Below are 27,055 nucleotides of genomic sequence, written 5' to 3'. Positions count from 1 at the left end.
GTTTGCAGGCGAGTAAGTGCCCTCTAGGTCCACTTAGCTCCAGACCCGCTCACCATTCAAGGAGGTGCCACTGCCCACTGGATGGGGGAAGTGGAGAAGCAACTGCTCCCCCACATTCTTGAAATGTTGTTCCTTCAGGCACAACACCATAGTCACCAAATGGTGGATCAGGCACCTCTCAGACCCAATCTTAGATGTCTAATCTGCAAATTGCCTGAACCGCAGGGGTGAAGGGGGGCCACCACACCTCAATCGGTAACGCAGTCAATGTGGCTGGACTCCAACGAGCCAGAGTCTCCGCTGCGACTTCTCCTTCCTGGCCTAAAGGCGCAGGCTGCTGTCTCTGGCCTGTGCTGTGCACCAACATGGCTCATTCTGCATTTGGGAATGGAGAGTCATGATGACCCTACAGAGGGCCAGTGCTGTGCAGCCAGGTCACGAGTTTGCTAATCTTCAATTCGAAGGCACATGTTTCTTTATATTCGGCAGTGCCTGAGTGCCTACCTCTGTACATTTAACAATACATTTTTGCCACCAATTAATCGTGCACATTTTTTCAACTTAAGTTAAGGACACTTACTAAGTAGAGGCCGGCTCACGGCCTATGCAAACTCTCCTGATTGCTTGCTGCTTCTACTCTGGAGCGGTGCCTGCGTGTGCGTGTCAGTCTCTGACAGCCTAACAGGACATGCGTACTACTATGCTGCGACGACGGCGGCCGAACTTGGGGATTATTTCAAAGAGGCAAAGATCCTGCAAACCAAACTAGTGTTAAGAAACTATCCGTACAGATTGGTCAAGCGGGCACTAAAACGAGCTTGGTATTATGACAGATTGGCGTTGTTGGATACTAAAGAACAAAAGGAGAATGTTCTGGACTCTATTCCCAGCGTTTCATATGACTTGTGGGTAACATCGGGGTAGAAAGGAAAAGAGCATACCTGTAAAGAAATTGAGAGGAGAAAAAGAATTAATCAAGAAAACACAACATGTTCGTTACATAACTGTACAAGGATATAAATAGAAATATATATCTAGGAGAACACATAAGGAAAGAAATAGGACTTGAAGTGTCCATAACATCTGCTCCTTGCTGGCGAAAAATTCTTGCAGGGCCAGTGGATCTTCAAAGGTCGTGGTCTTATCTTTGTAGGTAACCTTGAAGAGGCAGGGATGAAGCAAACCAAATCTGGCATTAAGAGCACGCCGCTGCGGGCGCATATCTAGAAATTTCTTCCGGCGGTCCACTGTTACCTTAGCCACATCCTTGGAAAGATATAGGCGGTGACCCTCCCATACAATCTGCTTTTTAGACTTGGCAGCAGACAAAACTTGGAGAAGGTCGGTATATTGTAGGAACAGCATGATGACACCTCGGGGTTTGGTAGATATTTTTGGACCCAGCCGATGTGCTCGTTGAATATTGAAAACAGAAGAAGTTGGAAGGTCCAGGATTTTTGGCAAAAAGGATTGAAAAAATTCAGTGGGATTTGACCCTTCAGTGTGTTCAGGAAGTCCATAAATTTGAAGATTATTCCTGCGGTTACGATTTTCCAAATCCTCTGCCTGGCTCTTCAGGAGTGATATGTCTTTTTCCAGAGTCGAAATCCGGGAGCAGGATGACTGAAGGGACTCTGTTGATTGTTCCACGAGGAGAACACGTGATTCTTAAGAGGACCAATTATCATGTAAAAATTGCAAGGTTTTAGTGGTTTCAGTCATAAATGGTTTCAGAGCCCGAATTTCTTCAAGTATAAGGACCATGGAAGCAGAATTCGAAGGAGCACCAGGGGAAGGAGGATCTTTCTTTAGACATTTTGTTGACGCAGATTGTGGAAGTTTACTTGAAGACTGCGTTTTTGGAATTGCGCCAGGTGGCAACTCAGACTTCTGTGACGTAGTATCCTCCATGTCTGAGGGAGTTGAGTCGGAGTCTGAGCTGGCGGGAGGCTTAATGGAAGTAGAGAGTTTAAGGTTGCGCAGTTTCCCCATAGAGATGAGGGGAAATGTAGAGGGAAAAGAAACAAAACACTCAGTTGCAAAGGGAAAATAAACAGCAAGTAAGTCCAAAAATGATATAAGCCGCAAAAAGCGTTAAATGCACAGCAAAAATTCAGTTATGTAACCTAAAAGTCAGTCATGAGGTGTAAAAGCTCGGTTGCTCCCTTAGAAACAAATTGGCGGCATTCGGGACCATGAAGAGAGAAATACAAACGAAAAAATAGTGGACAAAATCATGACTGCAGATCTAGTCATAGAATAAGGTGGAAATGGTGGTTCTGCATTCAAAACATTTTTAGGAGCATTGCGCTAAAAAAACGGCATTTAGCGCGATTAAGAAGAAAACAAAATGGCGGCTGCATCCAAAACGGGCCGATTCGCTGTGTTTTTCAGGACTGAAAATGGGTGTAGAGGAGAATAAAGCAGCGCTTCCTGCTCACCTCATTGTCCTATAGCGAAATCCAACGCCGTATGCGAAATTTGCCCGATGTGACCGGGAGTTACAGTCCGGTTTTGGAGCTCGGTGACGGAGCTCCGCAGTTAAGCCGCCATGTTGTGCGGCGTTCAAGCCATGCCCCCCAGTCATTTGTTTTCTGTTATGAAAAATTTATGTCAGTGCAAACCTTCTTTTGTCTCTGGCTTGTGATGTCCTAACTACGTCATGACTGGGACGAGGAGGACTGTATGAGGGGGTAATGACTTCTTTACTTACCAGGAATTTTCATTACCCCGATTAGGTCCACTACGTCCCAGTCATTGACCCTCCTTTCCCTCTCTTGGGGTTTGCATTTCTTCTTGCTTGTGAACTTATTAGAAAGAGGAGGGAGAAGAGGGCGGAGTTTGTCTATTTAATCGATGTTAATTAAAGGACTAAAGATGGTAAGAGCCTGTTGAGGGTGGGCCGCCCTCACTAGGTCATGACAGGTACTAGGAGGATCTAATTTTGGGTAGTGAAGATTACTGGTAATTAAAGAAGTCATTACCTTTCTTTCAGACAGCCACCACAAGTGAACTGTAAAGTGATTCCTAGAGAATGCTAATGCTATGGTGACACTCATTATAGATGTCAAAAGGAGTATTGAAAACGCAATGCAAATACCAATACAGTAAATTCAGCGGCGGCTCCTCTGCTGTTATGGCAGAGAAGCGCCGCCCCGCCTGCTGCGAGCACAGCAGGAACACACATTAACAAAATGGTAATAAATACCATTTTATTTTAGTCGCAGGGTTGAGCTGATTCATGCAATTACACTGTTACTGCAGCCCCTGCCAGTGCACATGTCAGATTGTCTGGCTGCCTACAGCCGGTTAATCTAACATGCACGCTTCAACCTGCGCAATCCCAGGGCTGGGAAACAGCCGAGCGATTGCAGTCACAGGCCTCCTGCCGCAAAATGAGCGTTGGGTTAGCCTGCTCCAGCCAATCATTAGTTGCAATCACTTTGCACCAGGGAGGAAGTCATTCCCTTTCCTGCTTCCTGCTGGAGTTACCAATGAGGAGAGAGACACTGGACTTGGCTCCGTTCAACATATATGGTAAGTTTTGAGGGCATCGCACCCCAACATATTTTAATGTTGCCGGCTGCCACTGAGTACATTAGTCCTTACTGCTGTTATTATTCTCTTATGTAGCCTTGCTTCATCAATCCAAATATTCTGCTTTCATGTTGAATATTAAATTAGCTTTTTACAGCAGTTATTATGAGCATTTGTTTCTTTGTGGAGTAAATGACAAAAAAACTAGGAAATAAGTCCTCTCCCACACATTTTTAATAAATAATATAGACGTGAAGATAGACAAATTTCAGCTGTTTACCATGTCTATATTTCTTCCTATTGATCACTATTCAAGTCAGAACTATCAGTGTGACACAATGTGAAGAACGCAGCGCTGAAAACAGAACACAAAATCGCCATGCCATTGCATTTTTGAATCATGATGAATACAGAAAACAACTTTAGCAGAGATGGAATCTCAAGTTCTCAAAAAGTGTTCCCAAGTAGGAAAGTACTTGGTATTGTCTGTTTGTTATTGTTGCAGGATCACATAATTTTGACGTGTTTTTCTATGCTTACTATTTTGCAGCTGTCATTCTTCTGGGTCTCACATTGTAGACCGTATCGTGATGGACGAGCGACTATTGTTATTTGCCTTAGGTGTGTAAAGTATATTCATTAAACACAATTTATCTCTGAACTAGTGCATTATTTAAGCCAGCGCAGCTCCCAAGTAGAAAAAGAGACAAACTTAGGGGCATATTACCAAGGGTGGCGATAGGCAATTAACGCCGGTTTTGCGGCCGTTTTCGGCCGCTAAGCGGCAATAATTCTATCGCTCTATTAGCAAGCTGTCGCCAACTGATGTTAGCGACAGCTTTTAGGCGATAGCGAGCGGTTTGGGGCCCGATTTGCATGTCAGCGATATTTATCCCTAATGACATGCAAAGTGGGCGTACCCAACCTGTTAGCGACTGAAAGCAGTCGCTAACATCGCTAACGCCTATTAGCAAGGCAGGCATAGCGATGGAAATATTCCCGCTATCGCCAAAAACCAACTCCTGCTCAGACCAGTTCTTAGCCATGGTATCCAATGGGAGGTGGATAACAGCCATGTTATCCAATGGGAGGTGGATAACATGGCTAAGAGCATTTCGTCGCTAATGCTTGAATATCGCTGTATTCTCAGCGATATTCACGCATTTCACCCGATTTTTATCGCTTTTGACATAAACCTTGCTAATAGCAAGTTATCTCAGCGATAAAAACCAGTGATACGCGGCGATAAAAATATTGCCGCTAACTCTACTTAGCGATAAATATTGCTATTTGTTGGTAATATGCCCCTTTGTTCACTGTTTCGGAACTTCATACAGTGCAGGGGCATAAAAACCTGTACCCGGCTCTGCACTGAGCCAGTGCATCCCATCATGATAGCGCCCTAACATTTTTTGAGTTTAGCGCAAGGTATTTTGGGGCATATTATCAACACTCGGCGATAAAATTATCGCCGCTTTATCGGCAGGAAACTGTCGCTAAAGTGGCGATAAGGGGCTTGATAATATGCCCTTGTTAATTCCCACAGAAGCCCAGGTTAGATGCATAACCTGGGTTTCTATTGGAATTCTATAGAGCATATTATCAAGCCCCTTATCGCCACTTTAGCGGCAGTTTCCTGCCGATAAAGCGGCGATAATTTAATTGCCGAGTCTTGATAATATGCCCCTTTGTTCTATATTTTGACAATTAAGAGGCTTTACTCCTTGTAATATCACGAAGGGCTGCGCTGATTCAGCACAAAGCTGAGTGCTTGTTTTATGCCCCTAGGGCGTACAAAGGGAGTTCATTTAGCTCAATATTTTTCCGAGTTAGTGCATTATTTCACACAGCACAAAACTGAAACAGAAAGGGGCACACCCTCCAACCTGCTACTGATCAGTAGAGTATGAAAATCAAGTCTTTACTCGGATAAATATCTGGTTATATGAATTGAATTTGGATGCTGCAGGCGTATGAAAACTGGTGAGCCAGCAAACAGGAGCGGCTCCTGGGCTAAGGCAGAGGAGCGTCGCCCCACTGATCAGTGAGCAGATGAAAAAGGAAAAACAAAATGACAATCACAAACGTTAATATGATTTTATTTTTCTGTCGTGTCTCAGCTGGTTAGGGCCGGGGCTGGGCTAGATGTCACAGGAACAGGGGGCGGAGTTGTGGCACTCTCTTAAGAGCGCATGACAGTTTGTCCAGCCGTCTTTGTCTGTCCAAACAGTCATGCACACTTTGCATGTTCTCCACAGACTGTACTGCACAGTCTGAGTGGAGAACATGACCAGGTCCTCAGTGCCTGTCTGAGCGCCGGACCCTGCACTCAGACCAATCCCAGTGCTGCTTTAACGCAGCGTCGCGATTGGCCAGGGTTGTCTGGGAGCCTGGGTGTTCCTGGTTCCTACTTCCTTCCTGCTCCTGGAGTGACAAGAGGACCAAGAGGAGGCGGCCGGTGTGCAGGTAAGTGGTATTTCTGTTCTTATTTTTTTTATTTAGTACCCCTAACATGTCCACCCCCATTAAGTAGCGGCCACCACTGCCACCACAACCCATCATGATGAGGCCCAAACATATTTTCCTAGAAAGATGGTATGGGTACCAGTAGTTTTCACATGTGACAGAGCTGACATCGGCTCCTGAATATTGCAAGCAGAGCTGTGATTACTAGAGTTTTCAAAGCATTAACAATATGTCTCTTAGCATTGTCAGACTGTATCATTGCACTCTTATAATGCAAATACTTAACAGATTGACATTTTGATCTGAACTGCAGGTAAGTTCAATATGGCCATTTTCCTGGTGAAGAGCCGCGGATTCTTTTTGATGAGCCAAATTTGGTGAGTGAGGTAATAGTGACAATAACATTTTAATGTAGAGTGGCATGTATATTTTTGGACTCACGATGCACTGCTTAATCTCTTCTTTCCATCTACCGCAGAAAAAAGCAATCCATATCTGGGTTATAAAAGTAGGTCTTGAGGAAAGTAGGTAATTGTGGTTGCCCTTCTTTTACCTTATATTTATCACGTCCTGTACAGCTGCCTAGGTGTCAGACACTTCTTGTCGACACATAACTGGTTGTTTTGAAATCAACCACAGTTCTTGGTATTGTGGTCTTGCTGAAACACCTTTCCTTCTTACCCTTCTTGCTAAGCGGGATTCACTTCTTCTTCGCTGCTGCTGTGTCGATTCTGTGTTCTTGCAAAAATACATGTAATTTAGGAAATAACTCTAATTCATTTCGTTCAAACAGACAATCCACCTGTGTTTAAAAAAAAATGCTACGCTAGAATCTATTCCTCCTACACCATCAAGGTTCTTGGCTTGCCCCATTGCCACTACTCTTGGCTGAATTTTGGTGAAATGTGGTGGTCATCCTCCTGTGCCACTCATTTGGCAGCATTATCATGCATGTGTGTTTTTCAATCATGACAGCATTTTTAAGATCTTAAATATTTAGATTTATGCAGTGCTTCATGTGTACAATGGTTCCTGGTACCGGGCATCAGCACTATTTTTTGGAAGCAGGATTTTTTTTTCATCAGTAGACTTTAACCGAGAGTCAGCAAGAGAGAGGCAGAGAAGTGAGAAAGAATCAAGACGAGAACGATAGGAAAACAATGATAAAAGGAGGACATTTAACCTGCTACAGTGAGATAAAGAGACTGTACATATAGGGTGGTGGACTTGCTTGGTCATGGAGAGGGTGGAGTCGAGGATGACCCCTAGGTTGCGTGCGTGGTCTATGGGTTCCGGGGCTGTGCCTAGCGATGTGGGCCACCAAGAGTCGTCCCAGGCTGATGGGGTGGGTCCGAGAATGAGGACCTCCGTCTTGTCTGAGTTCAACTTCAGTCTGCTGTCCTTCATCCAGTCGGCTACGGCCTTCATTCCTCTGTGGAGGTTGGCTTTGGCCGTGTGGGGGTCTTCTGTGAGGGATATGATCAGCTGGGTGTTGTTGGCGTAGGAGATGATGTTGAGGTTATGTTGACGTGCGACGTGGACGAGCGGTGCCATGTAGATATTGAACAGCGTCGGGCTGAGGGAGGATCCCTGTGGGACGCCGCAGATGATCTTGGTGGATTTCGAGCGGAAGGGTGGGAGGCGGACGCTCTGGGTTCTGCCGGAGAGGAAGGATGTGGTCCAGGGCAGGGCATTCTCTTGAATTCCGGCGTCATGGAGGCGTGCTGATAGGGTGCGGTGGCAGACTGTGTCGAAGGCTGCTGATAGGTCCAGGAGGATGAGGGCGGCCATTTCTCCTTTGCCATCAGGATCCTGATTTCGTCCTTAGCGGTGATGAGGGCGGTCTCGGTGCTGTGGTTCTGCGAAAGCCGGATTGGGAAGAGTCCAGGATGTTGGTGTCTTCGAGGTAGCGGGTTAGCTGTTTGTTGACAATCTTCTCTGTTACTTTTGCCGGGAACGGGAGCAGGGAGATGGGCCGGAAGTTCTTGAGGTCCTTAGGGTCCGCCTTGAGCTTCTTCAGAAGGGCATTGATCTCGGCGTGCTTCCAGCTTTCCGGGAGGGTTGCTGTCTCGAAGGAATTGTTGATTGTTTTTCGGAGGTGGGGTGTGATGGTTGTGCTGGCTTTGTTGAAAACGTGGTGAGGGCAGGGGTCAGATGGGGATCCGGAGTGGATGGAGTTCATGGTTTTGATGGTGTCTTCGTGGCTGACGTTGGACCAGGTGGTCAGGCGGCTGGTGCGGGTGGTGGTCGCAGGGGTGGTGGACTCGGTGGTGGGTGCGGGGGTGTCAGAGTTGAAGCTCTCGTGGATGTTGGTGATCTTGCGGTGAAAGAAGGTGGCCAGGGAGTCGCACAGGTCTGGTGATGGTGGGATGTCGTTGGTGTTGGAGCTGGGGTTGGAGAGTTCTTTCACAATGTTGAAGAGCTCTTTGGTGTTGTGTGTGTTGTTGTCTAAGCGGTCCCTGAAGGCGGTCCTCTTGGCAGCCCTGATGAGTTGGTGGTGTCTGCGGGTTGCGCTCTTGTGGGCTGTGTGGCTGTCAGGTGTTCGGTCGTGGAGCCATTTCTTCTCCAGCTTCCGACAGGTGTGCTTGGAGATCCGGAGGTCTTCGGTGAACCAGGCGGCTTTCTTCTTGGTGTGGTTGGTTGTGGAGGTCTTAAGAGGGGCGAGGGTGTTGGCGCAGTCGTTGATCCACTGTTTGAGGTTGGTTGCGGCGGTGTCTGGGTCGGTGGGGTCAGCGGGTGGTCTCAGGGCGAGGGTAGTAGTCAATTGGTCCTTGGTGATCTTGCCCCAGCAGCGGCGTGGTAGCTGTTGGGTGCGGTGGTGTGTGGTGAGTTTCCTGAAGGTGAAGTGGACGCATCTGTGGTCGGTCCAGTGGGGTTCGGGTGGTGTGGTTGAAGGAGACGTGGGGGCTTGTGGAGAAGATGGGGTCCAGTGTGTGTCCAGCGGCGTGGGTGGGTGTCGTCACGAGCTGTTTGAGTCCGAGGTTGTCGATCAGGGCGGTGAAGTTGGCGTCTTTGTTGTTCTCGAGGTGGAAGTTCAGGTCCCCGAGGAGGATGTAGTCCGTGGAGGCGATGGCGTGGGTGCTGATGAGGTCGGCGATGGTGTCGCTGAACTGTGGTCGTGGTCCGGGTGGTCTGTAGACGAGTGTTCCTCAGAGGGTGGTGTTGGGGTTGGTGTGGATCTGGAAGTGCATTTGCTCGACGGTGATGAGGGTGTCATCGGTGTTGGTCGAGATTCTGATGGAGTCTTTGTGGATGATGGCGATTCCCCCTCCCCCTCCGTTGGTGCGGTCTCTGCGGGAGATCTTGTAGCCCTGTGGGATGGCTATGGCTGGTGCTGAGGTGGCATTCAGCCAGGTCTCCGTCAGGAAGGCGACGTCGGGGCGGTGGAGTCTAGGAAGTCCCAGAGTTCGATGGCGTGCTTGCGGGCGGAGCGGGTGTTGAGGAGGATGCAGTGGAGGTGGTTGGGTTCTCTGGTTGGTGGTTTGGTGGGCTGGATGCTGGTGAATCTGCAGTTCCGGCAGGCGAAGGGCTCTTGGGTGTGCTTCGGGGTGGCCCGGTAGCAGGGGTGGTCTCGTTCGGTGTTGAGTGCGTGGAGGGTGCTGGAGTCATAGTGCAGTCTGGCGTTGCGGGGAGCGCGGGGTCCAGGGGTTCTGGTGCTGGGCGTGGTCCAGGCACAGACTGGCTTGCCTTCAGCGCGCCAGCGGCGCAGCCGCTGCGCGCGGCTTCCATAAGAGGCGAAGTGGGAGGAAGGAGCAGCTGGGAGGCGGGAGCGGGGCGGCCAATGGGCGGGGGCAGGGAAAACAGAAGGAAAAGGGGGCGGGCCACGGGGGAGCAGAGGCAGGAAGCGGGGAGCGGGGGGGAACAGAGGGCAGGGTCGTAAGGAGCGCCTGAGAATACAATACAAAAAATACAAATTACAATATACAGTCCACAGCAAAGTACAGAGGGGGAAAAAACACAGTTACCGGATACCAGGGGCAAACCCTCGGCAGCAGCGGAGCAGAGGGCAGAGACTCGGGCAATCACGAGGAGCCATGCGGTGTGGGGGGTGACCTGGGGTCAGGTCACACTCACCTTCGCCGCGTGGCCTCCATAAGAGGCCAAGTGAGAGGGAGGAGCAGCTGGGAGGCGGGAGCGGGGCGGCCAATGGGCGAGGGCAGGGGAAACAGAATGAAAAGGGGGCAGGGCCACGGGGGAGCAGCGGCGGGAAGCGGGGAGCGGGGGGGGCATAGAGGGCAGCGGCACAAGGAGCGCCTGACAATACAATACAAAAAATACAAATTACAATATACAGTCCACAGCAAAGTACAGAGGGGGAAAAAACACAGTTACCGGATACCAGGGGCGAACCCTCGGCAGCGGCAGAGCAGAGGGCAGAGACTCGGGCAATCACGAGGAGCCATGCGGCGTGGGGGTGACCTGGGGTCGACTACCCAAATGTTGTTAAGGCCCATACATCAAAACTTAAAGTCGAAACTGTACCACTGGCAGCACACAACCTCACCACAACATAATTAGTTATGGTTTAAAATATTATGTAATAGTCAAAACTAAGTTCATGCATTTCGTGGACAGGAAAATAGTTAACCTGCCGTTGGCATGCAATAAAACAGGTAATCTGGTGCAGATTTCTATGCTGCTTTTACATATTGCAAAAATAACAGTTGATGGACAGAATGTAGAACAATGTCATACATTCACCCCAGTACAGAGATCTGGGCCTAAATCTATCGTTTTTTTGCACTCCACACCACCCCAGTTCAGACATGGCCATATGCAAATCAGCCTTGACCCTGTGCCTCATGGGAACAGTCCAGCCCGAACTGCCAAACCATGTCTTTCCTGGACCAGAATCAAGTATCCTAGGACCGGTTTCTGGCTATCAGCCGTCTTCAGCCAGGATAGCTTGACTCCAGGGGTGTGGAGAGCATGGGACTCACGTCTGAGCATACCCATCCCACTCGGGGTGACAAATGCAAATATAACAGTTGATGGACAGAATGTAGAACAATGTCATACATTCACCCCAGTACAGAGATATGGGCCTAAATCCATCATTTTTTTGCACTCCACACCACCCCATTTCATACATGGCCATATGCAAATCAGCCTTGACCCTGTGCCTCATGGGAACAGTCCAGCCCGAACTGCCAAACCATGTCTTTCCTGGACCAGAATCAAGTATCCTAGGACCGGTTTCTGGCTATCAGCCGTCTTCAGCCAGGATAGCTTGACTCCAGGGGTGTGGAGAGCATGGGACTCACGTCTGAGCATACCCATCCCACTCGGGGTGACAAATGCAAATATAACAGTTGATGGACAGAATGTAGAACAATGTCATACATTCACCCCAGTACAGAGATCTGGGCCTAAATCCATCGTTTTTTTGCACTCCACACCACCCCAGTTCAATTTTCACCCCGAGTGGGCTGGGTATGCTCAGACGTGAGTCCCAGGCTCTCCACACCACTGGAGTCAAGCTATCCAGGCTGATGAAGGCTGATAGCCAGAAACCGGTCCTTGGATGCTTGATTCCGGTCTGGGAAAGACATGGCTTGGTAGTTCGGACTGGACTGTTCCCATGAGGCACAGGGTCAGAGCTGATTTGCATATAGCCAGTGTCTAACCCAGGGTGGTGTGGAGTGCAAAAAAACGATGGAATTAGGCCCAGATCCTTGTACTGAGGTGAATGTGTGACATTGTTCTACATTCTGTCCATCAACTGTGTTTTTTGCAATTTTCACCCCGAGTGGGCTGGGTATGCTCAGACGTGATTCCCAGGCTCTCCACACCACTGGAGTCAAGCTATCCAGGCTGATGAAGGCTGATAGCCAGAAACTGGTCCTTGGATGCTTGATTCCGGTCTGGGAAAGACATGGCTTGGTAGTTCGGACTGGACTGTTCCCATGAAGCACAGGGTCAGAGCTGATTTGCATATAGCCAGTGTCTAACCCAGGGTGCTGTGGAGTGCAAAAAAACGATGGATTTAGGCCCAGATCGTTGTACTGGGGTGAATGTATGACATTGTTCTACATTCTGTCCATCAACTGTGTTTTTTACAATTTTCACCCCAAGTGGGCTGGGTATGCTCAGACGTGAGTCCCAGGCTCTCCACACCACTGGAGTCAAGCTATCCAGGCTGATGAAGGCTGATAGCCAGAAACCGGTCCTTGGATGCTTGATTCCGGTCTGGGAAAGACATGGCTTGGTAGTTCGGACTATACTGTTCCCATGAGGCACAGGGTCAGAGCTGATTTGCATATAGCCAGTGTCAAACCCAGGGTGGTGTGGAGTGCAAAAAAACGATGGATTTAGTCCCAGATCCTTGTACTGGGGTGAATGTATGACATTGTTCTACATTCTGTCCATCAACTGTGTTTTTTGCAATTTTCACCCCGAGTGGGCTGGGTATGCTCAGACGTGAGTCCCAGGCTCTCCACACCACTGGAGTCAAGCTATCCAGGCTGATGAAGGCTGATAGCCAGAAACCGGTCCTTGGATGCTTGATTCCGGTCTGGGAAAGACATGGCTTGGTAGTTCGGACTGGACTGTTCCCATAAGGCACAGGGGCAGAGCTGATTTGCATATAGCCAGTGTCTAACCCAGGGTGGTGTGTAGTGCAAAAAAACGATGGATTTAGGCCCAGATCCTTGTACTGGGGTGAATGTATGACATTGTTCTACATTCTGTCCATCAACTGTGTTTTTTGTAATTTTCACCCCGAGTTGGCTGGGTATTCTCAGACGTGAGTCCCAGGCTCTCCACACCACTGGAGTCAAGCTATCCAGGCTGATGAAGGCTGATAGCCAGAAACCGGTCCTTGGATGCTTGATTCCGGTCTTGGAAAGACATGGCTTGGTAGTTCGGACTGGACTGTTCCCATGAGGCACAGGGTCAGAGCTGATTTGCATATAGCCAGTGTCTAACCCAGGGTGGTGTGGAGTGCAAAAAAACGATGGATTTAGGCCCAGATCCTTGTACTGGGGTGAATGTATGACATTGTTTTACATTCTGTCCATCAACTGTGTTTTTTGCAATTTTCACCCCGAGTGGGCTGGGTATGCTCAGACGTGAGTCCCAGGCTCTCCACACCACTGGAGTTAAGCTATCCAGGCTGATGAAGGCTGATAGCCAGAAACCGGTCCTTGGATGCTTGATTCCGGTCTGGGAAAGACATGGCTTGGTAGTTCGGACTGGACTGTTCCCATGAGGCACAGGGTCAGAGCTGATTTGCATATAGCCAGTGTCTAACCCAGGGTGGTGTGGAGTGCAAAAAAACGATGGATTTAGGCCCAGATCCTTGTACTGGGGTGAATGTATGACATTGTTCTACATTCTGTCCATCAATTGTGTTTTTTTGCAATTTTCACCCCGAGTTGGCTGGGTATTCTCAGACGTGAGTCCCAGGCTCTCCACACCACTGGAGTCAAGCTATCCAGGCTGATGAAGGCGGATAGCCAGAAACCGGTCCTTGGATGCTTGATTCCGGTCTGGGAAAGACATGGCTTGGTAGTTCGGACTGGACTGTTCCCATGAGGCACAGGGTCAGAGCTGATTTGCATATAGCCAGTGTCTAACCCAGGGTGGTGTGGAGTGCAAAAAAAACGATGGATTTAGGCCCAGATCCTTGTACTGGGGTGAATGTATGACATTGTTCTACATTCTGTCCATCAAGTGTGTTTTTTGCAATTTTCACCCCGAGTGGGCTGGGTATGCTCAGACGTGAGTCCCAGGCTCTCCACACCACTGGAGTCAAGCTATCCAGGCTGATGAAGGCTGATAGCCAGAAAGCGGTCCTTGGATGCTTGATTCCGGTCTGGAAAGACATGGCTTGGTAGTTCGGACTGGAGTGTTCCCATGAGGCACAGGGTCAGAGCTGATTTGCATATAGCCAGTGTCTAACCCAGGGTGGTGTGGAGTGCCAAAAAACGATGGATTTAGGCCCAGATCCTTGTACTGGGGTGAATGTATGACATTGTTCTACATTCTGTCCATCAACTGTGTTTTTTGCAATTTTCACCCCGAGTGGGCTGGGTATGCTCAGACGTGAGTCCCAGGCTCTCCACACCACTGGAGTCAAGCTATCCAGGCTGATGAAGGCTAATAGCAAGAAACCGGTCCTTGGATGCTTGATTCCGGTCTGGGAAAGACATGGCTTGGTAGGTCGGACTGGACTGTTCCCATGAGGCACAGGGTCAGAGCTGATTTGCATATAGCCAGTGTCTAACCCAGGGTGGTGTGGAGTGCAAAAAAACGATGGATTTAGGCCCAGATCCTTGTACTGGGGTGAATGTATGACATTATTCTACATTCTGTCCATCTACTGTGTTTTTTGCAATTTTCACCCCGAGTGGGCTGGGTATGCTCAGACGTGAGTCCCAGGCTCTCCACACCACTGGAGTCAAGCTATCCAGGCTGATGAAGGCTGATAGCCAGAAACCGGTCCTTGGATGCTTGATTCCGGTCTGGGAAAGACATGGCTTTGTAGTTCGGACTGGACTGTTCCCATGAGGCACAGGGTCAGAGCTGATTTGCATATAGCCAGTGTCTAACTCAGGGTGGTGTGGAGTGCAAAAAAACGATGGATTTAGGCCCAGATCCTTGTACTGGAGTGAATGTATGACATTGTTCTACATTCTGTCCATCAACTGTGTTTTTTGCAATTTTGCTTTTTCATATTAATCATGTGTTAGCACTTGTCGCCTCAATACTAAATTATGAGTACCATGGATTTTAGCTCAGTATAATCCCAGTTTGGAATTGCCAATATCTGGAGCACCTTTGGTTTGGGGTGAATACCAAGAATTATGGTGTGTACCTTGAGGAAATCCCCCAAAATAAGGAATTACTAAGGCACTTTGGAATAACACACCTGATTTCCCCAGTATTTCCTCTGATAGTTTGACCCAGACATTTTGGGTTTTTTTCAGCAATTAAATTGTTTGGTGCAGCAAAATCAACTTGTGCATTTAACACAATTGTTCAATCCTCATGGGACTGCCACTTGATTTATCAGCATCATCAACATTAATAGTTAAAATAAACTCCACTGTACAGCACAACATCACATATGTGGATATCAGATACATCTGACAGCACCCCACCATGAGTAGTGCAGAAGGATGCAAAAATGTGCAAAACCTGGAATGTGTGACTTTTTTATACAATCAAGTAGACTGCAGATCAAAGTAATGACAGAGAACACTTACTTGGTAAAACTTGTTATTGTGGGTATCGAGTATCACTTCGGTGTCTAATGAGCTTTAAATATCCTTATTCAGCATGGTTTGAATATGCAGATTAGTGTGTGCATGGGAAATATGACCAGATGAGTATGAATATAATGTATGTTCCTAATCACTGAAGTTATTTTTCTGCCTTCACATGGTCCAAGATGCCCTCAAGATGTGGAGAAGAATGTGTGTTGCAGTAAGGATGTCATGGTCAAGGTTTTGTGCATATAATATTGTAATGAAACTCAATTTTCATTGTGTGGCAGTTGTTGTGCTTTCTTTGAGGGTTTAGATGTACTTGCCATGTTTCACGACTGCCACTTTAACAGATGCCGCCAAAAATGCAGGGCGGGCTCAGTTGAGGTGCAGGGTTTATTCTTGGCACACTGGAATCAGCTCACCTGACCGTCTGTGGTTAAATCTCTTAACTGGCTTATCTCTTAAAGCAAATCAGATTTGAGCTTCCGTTCTATCACTTACAATGTTGGTGTGCCACCTCTTCTTTTCTGGCTGAAACAAATACATGACATACCCAAACCAGAAAAGGAAACATCACTTTCTGGTTAATCATCTTGGAAAGCATTTATCTAAATTTGCTGCCTTCTGACCTTTGTTCACAGCCTGATCTCATTGTTTATGAATAATCCGTTTTTGTATTATTGTATTGACACTACTTTTTCTGTAAACAGTTTTTTATTAATGTGCTTGGTTAGGTATAAACGCAGCAGCGGCCCGTGCAGTTAAGAGTGGTAAGGCAGTGGGACCGGTTTGAGGGGAAATTCGACAGATGACCACGAGGGAAAATAAAATGAATAATTAATTCATTTTCCCTTGTCGTCGTCTGTTGAAATCCCCCCACAACCGGACCAACTGGCCCCACCGCCTCACCACTCTTACCTGCACGGGCCACCGCTGTGTAAATGATGATTTATTCAAGTAACAAACGCACATGATATCACTGCTTTTTATTTTATCCACTTGTCTCTGTATATTTCTAATATCCTTCAGTGCCACCCACTGCAAGGAATTTAGGCACCTAGGCAAACCTACATTTTGCCATATTGCTGCTACTCCCCACAATGCACAAAGACAAAGTCTGATGTCTCCAGCTGTAATCTAGTGCGTTGGTGCTCTGGCACCCTCGGCAGGTAATAGTATTGACTTTATCTAGAGCTGACCTGCCTTTCAGTCCTACATAATTGCCTAATATGGCAGATCCATCAGCTAATCTCTACTGGACCCATACCCTTCCACTGAGGAAATGGCTTGAAGAATCTCTTTCAATTGAGTCCATAACTAGAGACTTGCACAATCAATCAATCAATCAATCAATCAGGACATTTATAGAGCGCGCTACTCACCCACAAGGGTCTCAAGGCGCTGGGGGGGAGGGAGGATGTGCTGCTACTGCTCAGAGAGCCAGGTCTTGAGTTGCTTCCTGAAGGAGAGATGGTCTTGGGTCAGTCGTAGGTGGGTGGGGAGGGAGTTCCACGTCTTGGCAGCCAGGTAGGGGAAGGATCGTCCTCCGGTGGTGGTTCTGCGAATCCGTGGGACGGTGGCGAGGGTGAGGCTGGCGGAGCAGAGCTATCTGGTGGGTGCGTAGAACGTGAGGCGGTTGTTGAGGTATTCGGGGCCAGTGTCGTGGAGAGCTTTGTGAGCGTGGGTGACGAGCCTGAACGTGATCCTTTTGCTGGCGGGGAGCCAGTGCAGGTCTCTCAGGTGGGCAGAGATGTGGCTGTGTCGGGGGATGTCCAGGATGAGTCGTGCAGAAGCGTTCTGTATGCGTTGGAGTCTTTTCTGTAGATTGGCTGTGGTTTCGGCATAGAGGGTGTTCCGGTAGTCCAGTCGGCTGGTGACGAGGGCCTGGGTGACCGTTTTTCTGGTGTTGGCGGGGATCCACCGGAAGATCTTTCGGAGCATGCGCAGGGTGTTGAAACATGATGATGAGACGGCGTTGACTTAATTGGTCATCCTGAGGGAGGAGTCCAAGATGAAGCCTAGGTTGCGTGCATGGTCCGTGGGCTTGGGGGCGGTGCCCAGTGCAGGGGGCCACCAGGAGTCGTCCCAGGCAGAGGGGGATGGTCCCAGGATGAGGACTTCCGTCTTGTCTGAGTTCAGTTTCAGCCGACTGAGCTTCATCCATTCGGCGACGTCTTTCATTCCTTCCTGGAGGCTGGCTCTGGCGGTGGCGGGGTTGTTGGTGAGGGAGAGGATTAGCTGGGTGTCGTCAGCACACATGCACACAGAGTGGTTTACGCAAGGAAGAAAATGCGCATTGATAGGTAGACTTACGGATATTATGGACAAATTCGCAAATTGCATTTTTTATATGTAAAGTAGCACGGCAGTAGTACTACTCTTGTACTACAAACTACTATTCACAAACCTATGGATGGGTTTTGTTTGGCACTTTGACCGATTATTGGCTTTTGACAAATGGCGACTGCATTTTTAATCATTACATCTTCTTTGAAAAATATCACTGTAGCACTTGCAATGATCAGTGGTAATGGGATACCTCACATAACAGCATTAACTTTCATTATCTGTTTTACAGCGTTACATTCTGGGTGTATGTGCACAAATCAAGTAATTGAAGACTTTTCTTGATTTTAATGTCTTGGTATTTCAGACCCATTTATTGACAATCCGCACATGTATTTTGAGTTCCTTGATTTTTTACGCACAATCTTATGTTTTAAAATAAATGTTTGATTTAAGTCGATGTAGCTGTTCACAGTTCATTGATGGAAGTGCGCTTATCACTTTTGTATACATTTTTTAGCACGAGAAGCAAGAGCAAAATACTTTTGTGCTACACTTTATTTCTATTTGCATTTCTTTGCCCCATTTGCCCGATCCTCCTCTCCCTACTCATTACATCTCAATGAATGCATAGTATTTTGTGGGCATAGGAATACAAACAGCTGTGTCCACAATAATTAAGGTGATTAAAATATCACACAGTTTTTTTTCCTGACATCTTTGCAGGTGCGAGGCTGTTGTATTGGAATTATCAACCAATTTGCATGTTCAAAATTAAAGCCGGATATTTTGACAGTAATTACATGCATTTGTTCCTTTCCCTTCTTCTGCTTCATGAAGCTGCTGCTGTGGCTGCCATGTTGAGCTGTTATATAAACAAAGAAAGATAAACAGTGTTTATCATTTACAGCTACTTTTGCAAATCGAAAAGGTAGAGAAAGCTGTTCTCAATTTAATCTCTCAGTATACAATATGATTGATATTGCAAAAGACGTGATTTAACAAAATCTCTAGTTTGGCATAGTAACACAATTCATGATTGCAAATCTTCGCAGATTATGAAAAAGTCTAGAAACTCCCCAGAAACTAGAAAAGTAGAAATGTTATGACTTTCATGAAAACATAAAAGGTATGGAAATAATAACAGTATCTAACAGCAATAGACTACACAAAAAGGTCATAAAATGATGTTAAAGCTAAAACTAAACTGGATCCTATGTCTTGGAAGCTATCACGTATACATATCTTCTTCAGGTATCCAGTGGCATATGACTTTTTTTTTTATTTCAAAAGATTTTATTAGAGAAATTTTTACAGTACATATATAGGGAAGGCAATACTGGTGTTGTTATACGCCGTAAGGGTTACAGTAGGCATATCGTTGACATGATTGGACGCATGTACAGTGGCTGGGCGAAGCTTGGTACAGGCGTACGTTTGAGACTCAGCAGTCTTATGCACTGCCCTCGCAAGAAGAAAATAAAGGAAGAGAAACAAAATGAAAGTAGGGAAAAGAGAAGAAGGAAGAGCGGACAGGAAGGGTAGCGCGGTTGTTGTTCGCCATACACCCGAGTATGTGCTGTGGGGAGCAGGGCCGGACTGGCTACCGGGCATTTTAGCATTCTGCAGAGCTGGGGGCTGATGTCACTGCGGTGGGGGCTAATTTCGTAGATGGAGACCTGCGTTTTCTTCGAAATCAACAATGCAAAACGAATTTCGGTTTGCACACGCAGGTCCACATCAACGAAATCGGCCCCCAGCTCTGCAGAATGCTAAAATGCCCGGTAGCCAGTCCGGGCCTGGTGGGGAGGCTGGGGCATATGACTAAGGGCCTGATTATGAGATTGGTGGTGCATTGTGGTGGTGCACACAGGCGGGCCCACTGCTGTAGTATGATTTTGGCAGTCGGACCGACATAGGACTGCTGCTACCGTCAGGGATCCCTGGTGGTCTTGCAGCAGTCTGAGGCTACTATATGTTGGCTGTGCAGCTTGTGCACCACCAAGCATGTCATGAGGTTTGTCACTGCCCTCTTCTTCATGGCAGTGAGCCTGCCATGAAAAAGGTGGCAGTGAGGAAACTGAGGGGGCCCTACAGAGCACCCTGGTGCCTCGGTGCACTGGGGTGCATGCAGGGGGACACATGGTGTGCCCCCTGCCTTTCTGCACCCCCAGTTCCTGCATGGCATGGACTTTACAGTCCATGCCGTGCTGAAACGTGCTGTGGTGGTCCCACAGCGCTGCCTTTCTAAAGGCTCTCCTATGAGCCTTTGAAAGGCAGCGCCGTGGGCCCGCTGCAACCTGGATTACAACTAGTAATCTGGTGGACGGGCAGCGGTGGAGTTTGGCGGTGTGGGAGAGGGGCGGTGGCGTCCCACTCCCACACTGCAAAACTTATAATCAGGCCCTAAATCAGTTGAAAAACATTTACATGCTGAAATCAGAATCTCCATGTATGAATGTGAAATCATCAGGTTCCGGGCAGTTTTCCACTGGGATGCGGGAATCTAAATTGATTAACCACCAATTGCTCAGACAATCGTCCTCATATATATATCAAGCTCCATAAAGTTTGGAAACCTGAATTTGAATCCCTTTTAAATTTGTATGATCACCCTTTTCCCCGGTATATTAATTCCCTTTTCTGCTGCAAATGTGATGTACCTTTAGGTGATATGTTTCGCAGTGTGTACTATACAAGAAAATGTATCCATTAATGTTCATAGCACGTTCCTTCAAACTTTATGTTGTTTTTCCACTGCATGGTTCAGCAACAAAACAAATTTCTAGCTGACCACTACTACTATTTTAAAATTAGTACATAGAGAGTGCTTAGTATTCACTTATTTATTTCTCATATGATAAGCCTTACTTTTGGCGACATTTGTATTTCGTTAGTGGCTTTGTTAAGTCCACTGTATGGGAGTTTCAGATTCTATACATGGATTCCTTTGACTTATACTAGGAAATTAATCTAACCTTGTCACCATTGAAATTCCTTTTTCTTTTTAGACACCGGGGAGCATATTCACAAGCCACTTGTGCCACCGGAGCATCACTTTTTTATGTTGTTACGGTGGTGCACTGTGCTGGCCCATATTTACAAGGCCACGCAAAACCACCCTGCATGGCTTTTCATGGCCTTGTAAGTATGGCCCTCTTTCACGCATTACTCTGCATGAAAGGGGCGTTCCATTACTGTTGCTGTGGGTGTTCCTACACAAACCCAATAGATTCTGATGCATTCCCAGATTTACATGGGCTGGTAAACCTTGGATTGCGTCAGATTCTAGCGTCTCCCCAGGGGATGAGTAAAAGTGGCGCAAAAAGGAGAAATACCTATATTTCTCCTTGTTTCTTCCTCTTTCTATGTGTTCTGCATACTCCATCACACATAGAAGGAGGAAAACGCCATCAATGACTGTCTCCCTTCCTGCCCAAAAACAATCATCTGTGCAATGCAGACATCCTTGCACCATGGTGCAAGGGTGTCTGCATTGGCGCTAGGCAGTCTATTGTGCGCCATCACAGAGGAAAGCATGGGGATGCATCGTATTGTTGTAAATGTGACGCATCCTTGCACTTTCCTAATGATTCAGCTTGGGCAGCAAGATGGCTTGCAGTGCTGTGCTGCGTCATTATCTTGAAAATATGCTGCTTAGGTTATGACCTCTGCTGGTGCCTGCTAAATAGGTGTCAGTCATTATATGAGCTTCTTCATATTAGGTTCCATTCTATGTAAATGATGTCCCTGTAGTACGTGTAGAATGTTCATACATTTAACACTGTAAGGTTATAATGGTGTTTACTTTGTATGTTCAGTTACATGAATTGAAAGTATGTTGGTGAAGTGTAGTTTTAAATATTTGCAGATCACAAATGCCTATGTGTTCGAGAGGGACACAAAAATAGCTGATAACATGCAGCACTGTGCTTCCAACATTAATTATAACAAATTATTGTATGATGGTGGTGAGATTTTTCTTGTAGTTCAGAGATTATTCTGTGGTAAATTTGAGTCATGTAGTAGTCGCAGCTTTGAGAGGAAGTCCTCTACCATTTGTCAATTTCCTTGGATTATCCACGTGATTTAAATAACAAACAGCACCGGACCTGACTTCCATCACTTTTCACTGAAAGTGCATATCATGTGTGAAAAATGTTTTTGGATTTGTTAGCTTAATCTTCTTCAATGACATAGTAGGATTTGCAACAAATATATAGCTTTGGGGAGATTACACATACATATTCATAAAGCCCATCACTATTTATAAAGTTCGACATATCCAACTTCACAATTATTCGCAGCACCCCAATAATTCCTTGGTTTTCTTAAGGCTTCATTCTAATTCAATAAAAACATTATTTTTTTCAAAATCTTTCCAAACATGGTGTATAAGATTATGGTATGAAGCCAACACATGTTTCACGGTGCCCACTTCTTCAGGCTGCAAAACAATATCAAACTGCCTAATTAACAAAACTATATCGGTAAGAAACTGTAATATACAACATCTAACATTATCTATATAAAACTATTCACCTATGGATTTACAGATCAAAAATTATGCCATACTTTAATATAAGATATTGACATCTCCTTATTGCTTTTTAACTTTCATCACATCTAATTCCCACTTGCTAAGTTGATCTTCAACATATGATAAAGCATATTTTCATGGTATGTTATTGAAAACTGATTGATTGGAACCATAACATAATTTAATTTTTCCTAATGAGTTCATCCACATATTGCTTTGATTGTTACTAGTAATTAGCCTGAGATACAGTCAGAGGTTGAGGTCATATCACAATTCAACAGCAATGTCTTATATATTAAATGGCCACAATTTTGGCCTGGAGTCCAATCTTTGTCCTTGAACAAAAATTCAGAAACGTATTAATATTCTAGTTTTTCAAGTATGTCTATCTGGTATTCTTTGATATAGCAATATCAGATACCTTACAAACCTTTCATTAAACTTCCCCTTGATCATAATTAGTCCATGACTAGAGTCTTTGACCTTAAATTAATTTTCACAATTTATCCTCTGAACCCGACATATCTGTAGATTGACATCTTATTTTAAGGCTCACCTCTCCAAAGAAATTCCTCAATCTTGTTTTATAACGCTGTTCTGAAAGACAACATCCACCTCATCCACTAGGTCTTCTGGTTTTCAACCTTTATATTACAAAAATTCAGAAATTCCCACTTCAAAAGTTCTGGTTGCAAACCATTAAGGGCCTGATTTTGATGTGGGTTAGAAAGCTACCCGACCGAATCGGTTTGGAAATGGTTCCCGACCCAATCGGGTCGGGAGAATCCGACGTACCAAGTACAATGCATCCGGATGCTTCCAGATAGAATTTGGTTGGACTCCCATTGACGTCAATGGCAGTACATGTTCCTAACTGCATCATAATTGGGCCTTGGGTCGCTCCCGATCCCATTCGGAAGGAGCAAATGCCATTAGGAGGCCTTCCTAACCGCATCAGAATCAGGTCCTGGGTAGGAATGTTTTCCTAACCATGTCAGAATCAGGCCCTAAAATGATACCAAATACACAAAGGTAGCGGATCCCATTCGGAAGTAGAAACGGGTCTCCAAGGGACCATTTCCTCTTCGTGAATGTTGACAAAAACATTTTTGGGGGAGTAGGCAGTGGTCTATAGAACAGCTACTTTCTCCTAAAAAAAAGTCAGTGAAACAATACACACAACACATTTTCCTTTAAGGGAAAGATGCTTTTTAAAAAGAAAAAACAAAACAATCACAGACATGATAGTTGTAAGTATTTGCAGACAACATAACTAACAAAGAATCTGCACTATTATTGGTGACTCTTCTTTCAAAAAACTAATCTGGGAAGTCACAGATGACAAGGATGACTTCACATGTTGGTTGTATTTCACTGAAAAAAGAACAACATCCTTAGGAATTTCAGCAGGCTTTATACTTCAAATAGATATTCAGTTGTATCAGCAACTGGTGGTAAGTCACATTCCCCACAATTAAGGGTAGGTTGATTGATGCAAGCATTGTCCATAAAGTAACCCTATTATTCAAGTATCTGTCACATGCTGAGGGTATATTTACGGGTTCTGAATTCTGGTTCGAGGCGAGAACATTGAGAAGCTATCTGCATGACAAATCTTGGGTTTGTAACAAAGCATGCTTACAACGACACCCTTACCTCAAGTTGCTATCCTTCATTAAGCCAGATAACAAGCATATAAAATACCTGAATATTCAACCAGGATGTTTTTCCTACAGACCTTAGTATTTGGCTACATGCTTCTGATCAAGACCTTATAAAAAACCTAGATAATTTAGGCTCCCATCAATTCATTAGACAAGCAACCCATCTGAAAGAACATTTTTCTTAATTCCCAAGCAGAGTTTTAACAAAATATTTACTCCAAAATATCATAAGTGACAAATATCATGGGCAGTATAATGTGATGCAAAAAATATCTCTTTACTTACTATCGAAGATAAGAATATTTTTTTTGTATTTAATCACTTTTACACTACAGGTATAATTAATATTGTTTTATTTAATTTACATTTGTAAGATATTTTTTAATTTGATAAATATTATTTATTTTAGCCTTACAAGGTATTAGTATAATGATAATATTTGTGTTTAGCTTGTTTTAGTATAGTCTGTGAGTCTTTATCTGGAATTGATTTTTTTTAAATGTAATTTGAAATTGTTAATTTAATATTGGGTTGTTGGATTTGTAGGGGATTTTGGGTGGGATGTGTTTTAAAATATACATTATTGTTATTGATTTAATATTACTTTAATGTAAAATTAGTTTTAACTGATAATTCTGCAGATGTATTAATAGACATATTTAAATTATTGGTGCTTGTCAATTGTGAACTGGTTGCTAAGTTATTAACTTAATAAACTGTGTTAAATAATTTCATATTGCGAATTGTTTTAATTCACATTTTAAATTGACTACATTTTTTATTTTGTGAAATTATGTATTATTAATTTTAATTGTTTGTTGGTGTTCATTTTTAAGGGTAGTAGAAAGGGAAGAGTTGTACTTTAAAAAATGTCTAATATTTTTAGAAATGTAGATTTTTGGTTACTTGAAAACATATGTTTTCAAGTTACATGTAATTTATGTTTTATTTAATGAATACATTTATTTTATAATATCTTTTTTAATTTTGTTTCTATATTTTGTTATTTTTTCAATTTAGGAGTGGGATAATAAATCTGATGCCTCCAAAGTCCAACATTTTCACTACTTTTGATAACACTAGAGTGGGATTAGTAAATTCGACCCCTCTAAATCACAACACTTTTATTACTTTTGCTAAAATTGGAGTGGGAATAATGAACCAGACCCCTAAAAAAGACTAATGTTTTTTGGATTGCTTAGATGGGAGTGAAAATAGTTATTTTCTATTTAAAAAAATATTTTTTAAATTATTTCTAAATTAAAATATATAGATACATTTACGTTAATAATCGAATATCAGCACCCAATTGAGCGATATTTAAGATACAATATTTACATCAGGCTGTATTTTTATGGATGATGTTCTGAAAATCGCCTTTACCAATTCTAGCCTTTCTTTTATGTATGTTGAATGACAGCCTAGTCTAGTCTGCCCTCTTTATCTGGGGAAATGTCTAACTCATATTATGTCCAAATGCTTTGAATGGGGAGCCACAAAATATGTCTGTGCCCAGGGCACCTCATATCCTTGAAATAGTTGTGGTACAGCTGCAAAGAAGAGAACAGCCAGCTTGGGGTGGTTGTTTTGTTCTTACATTATTCTGATCCCATAATATCATCCGAGAGAGCAAGAGCAGCAGGACAGCGTTCTCCTATCTCTTTATTGGTACTGTGACTGTAGAAACTGTCCTAAACTATCCAAAATTAACTGCTTCCTCATGCTCTCAGAAGCAGCAATCTAGTTTCCTCAACTACCTGAAAAGTAAGTAGTTTCTTCTAAAAGGATTAGTTCCTCCCTGGACCCCTTGATGGCTACCTTCAACTTTAAAAAGTAAGATAATCCTATGTGCAGTAATAAAATAGCATTCTCAAGAAAGATTCCTCCCCCCAAAAAATTGGGAGGAATCTTTCTTGTGCCGGGAGAGGGCCTCGCATTAGCGGAGGGGGTGCCCTCCCTCTACCGGCGACGCTGTGGTGGACTCAAACCAGCCCACTGAATCACAGGGAGGGAAATAGCTCCTGCACACCTGCAACGATCAGGAGAAGGAGAGCGGGTCTACAGAGGCCAGCAGCGAAAGAGATCAATCTGAAGTGATCCGCTCTTGGAGGTTCGGGAGAGGTGAGCCGTCTTCAGGGGCTCGGTGAGTGAACCCAGCGTGAGACAGGAGACGCAGCGGCCGCCATTTCCCAGCAGTACAGCATGGAATGGAGAGACGAGCAGGTGGCCGTCTTGTGGAAGCTGTAATCGCTGCAGCGACAGATACCAACTGGAGAGGGTTCTCTAATTTTTTAAGCATAAATACACAATTAACCCCTTATGTGAATTGAGAATCGGCGATGCCTGACTCCAACATGACGCCCACGGCAGACGCCAGGCCTCAAAATGACTCTGGGGCCTCACAACTGGCAGTTTTCCACGCTTGTAGCGGGTCGCATTTTGCCCTCCTCGGTGGGCACACCAGTGGAGCACTCCATAGTTCGCAGCCATAGTAAGTATAAGTAGCGGTCTTCCACATTCAGCACCGCTCCAGGGGTATATTTCCTTAGTGACTTTGTGTTTCATTGTAATGATTTTGTGTTCGGATCTCTGTCTCTCCGCAATTTTGTTCACATTTATTTGGGGCTCTTGACTTGGATTCTTGCCGCTGGTCTCCGCCTTGACCACAGCCTTTAGTCAACCCCTCCTTAATGGCTCTTACACCCTTCACTACTTGTTTTGGTCATGGTGAATCACCCTTGTTGTGACCCGTTTGGATGCACGCCATTTATTTTTTTACACGATGCAGCGAGGATGTATGACATTAGTTGTTGTTTTATCACCGGTTCCCTTCCGGTTTGTAGACTCTCATACTCAGTCTTTTTCTTTGATGCCCCCTGTAATAAGGATCTTCATGAAAAGCCCTTCACTATCCCCCACCCCCGTCCATGCTCCACTGGACTTGCTCTCTAACTTAAAATAATGTCCTAGATACAGATGTAATTTTATAACTTGGGTTTCTCTATGCTATGTTTTATTCTCTAATAACTGATGTAACTTTGTAACTGTTGATCTGCGGAATTTGATATTAATTTAAAATTATGATTGCTTCAGCCCTATTTCCCCCCTCTTCTTTACTGCTACTTTTTCCTATTATTTACACCTTGCTCCACCTCATTTATGACGTTTTTCTTGTTCGATGCAATCTGCATCTACGCATGTTACTTGTGTAATGTTATGCCAAGCGCTCTGTTTCCTCCGGGTCTATCAAACTATCTACCTAAATATGCCCTTGTCCAAAGCACTCCTACTCCCCTTGTTGGGGATGGATCCAGCATCTTTGCCCTGGAGTCTCAGAGACCCCTCTGAGA

At 45.2% G+C, this 27,055-nt stretch overlaps 1 long non-coding RNA gene across 1 annotated transcript in view; it reads right to left on the bottom strand.

Moving 5' to 3' along the window:
• Positions 1-17,842: 17,842 nt before the first annotated feature.
• The window catches only part of LOC144783427 (uncharacterized), a 69,625-nt gene continuing 60,412 nt past the window's right edge, over positions 17,843-27,055 (bottom strand). The window contains exon 3 of the long non-coding RNA XR_013601435.1: positions 17,843-18,366. This is a non-coding gene — a long non-coding RNA (uncharacterized LOC144783427). The remainder of the gene's footprint in view (positions 18,367-27,055) is intronic.

The sequence above is a fragment of the Lissotriton helveticus genome, chromosome 9 (assembly GCF_964261635.1).
Source record: "Lissotriton helveticus chromosome 9, aLisHel1.1, whole genome shotgun sequence".
Taxonomy (NCBI): domain Eukaryota; kingdom Metazoa; phylum Chordata; class Amphibia; order Caudata; family Salamandridae; genus Lissotriton; species Lissotriton helveticus.
The sequence above is the reverse complement of the archived record's forward strand: the minus strand, read 5'-3'. Positions and strand labels throughout refer to the sequence as shown.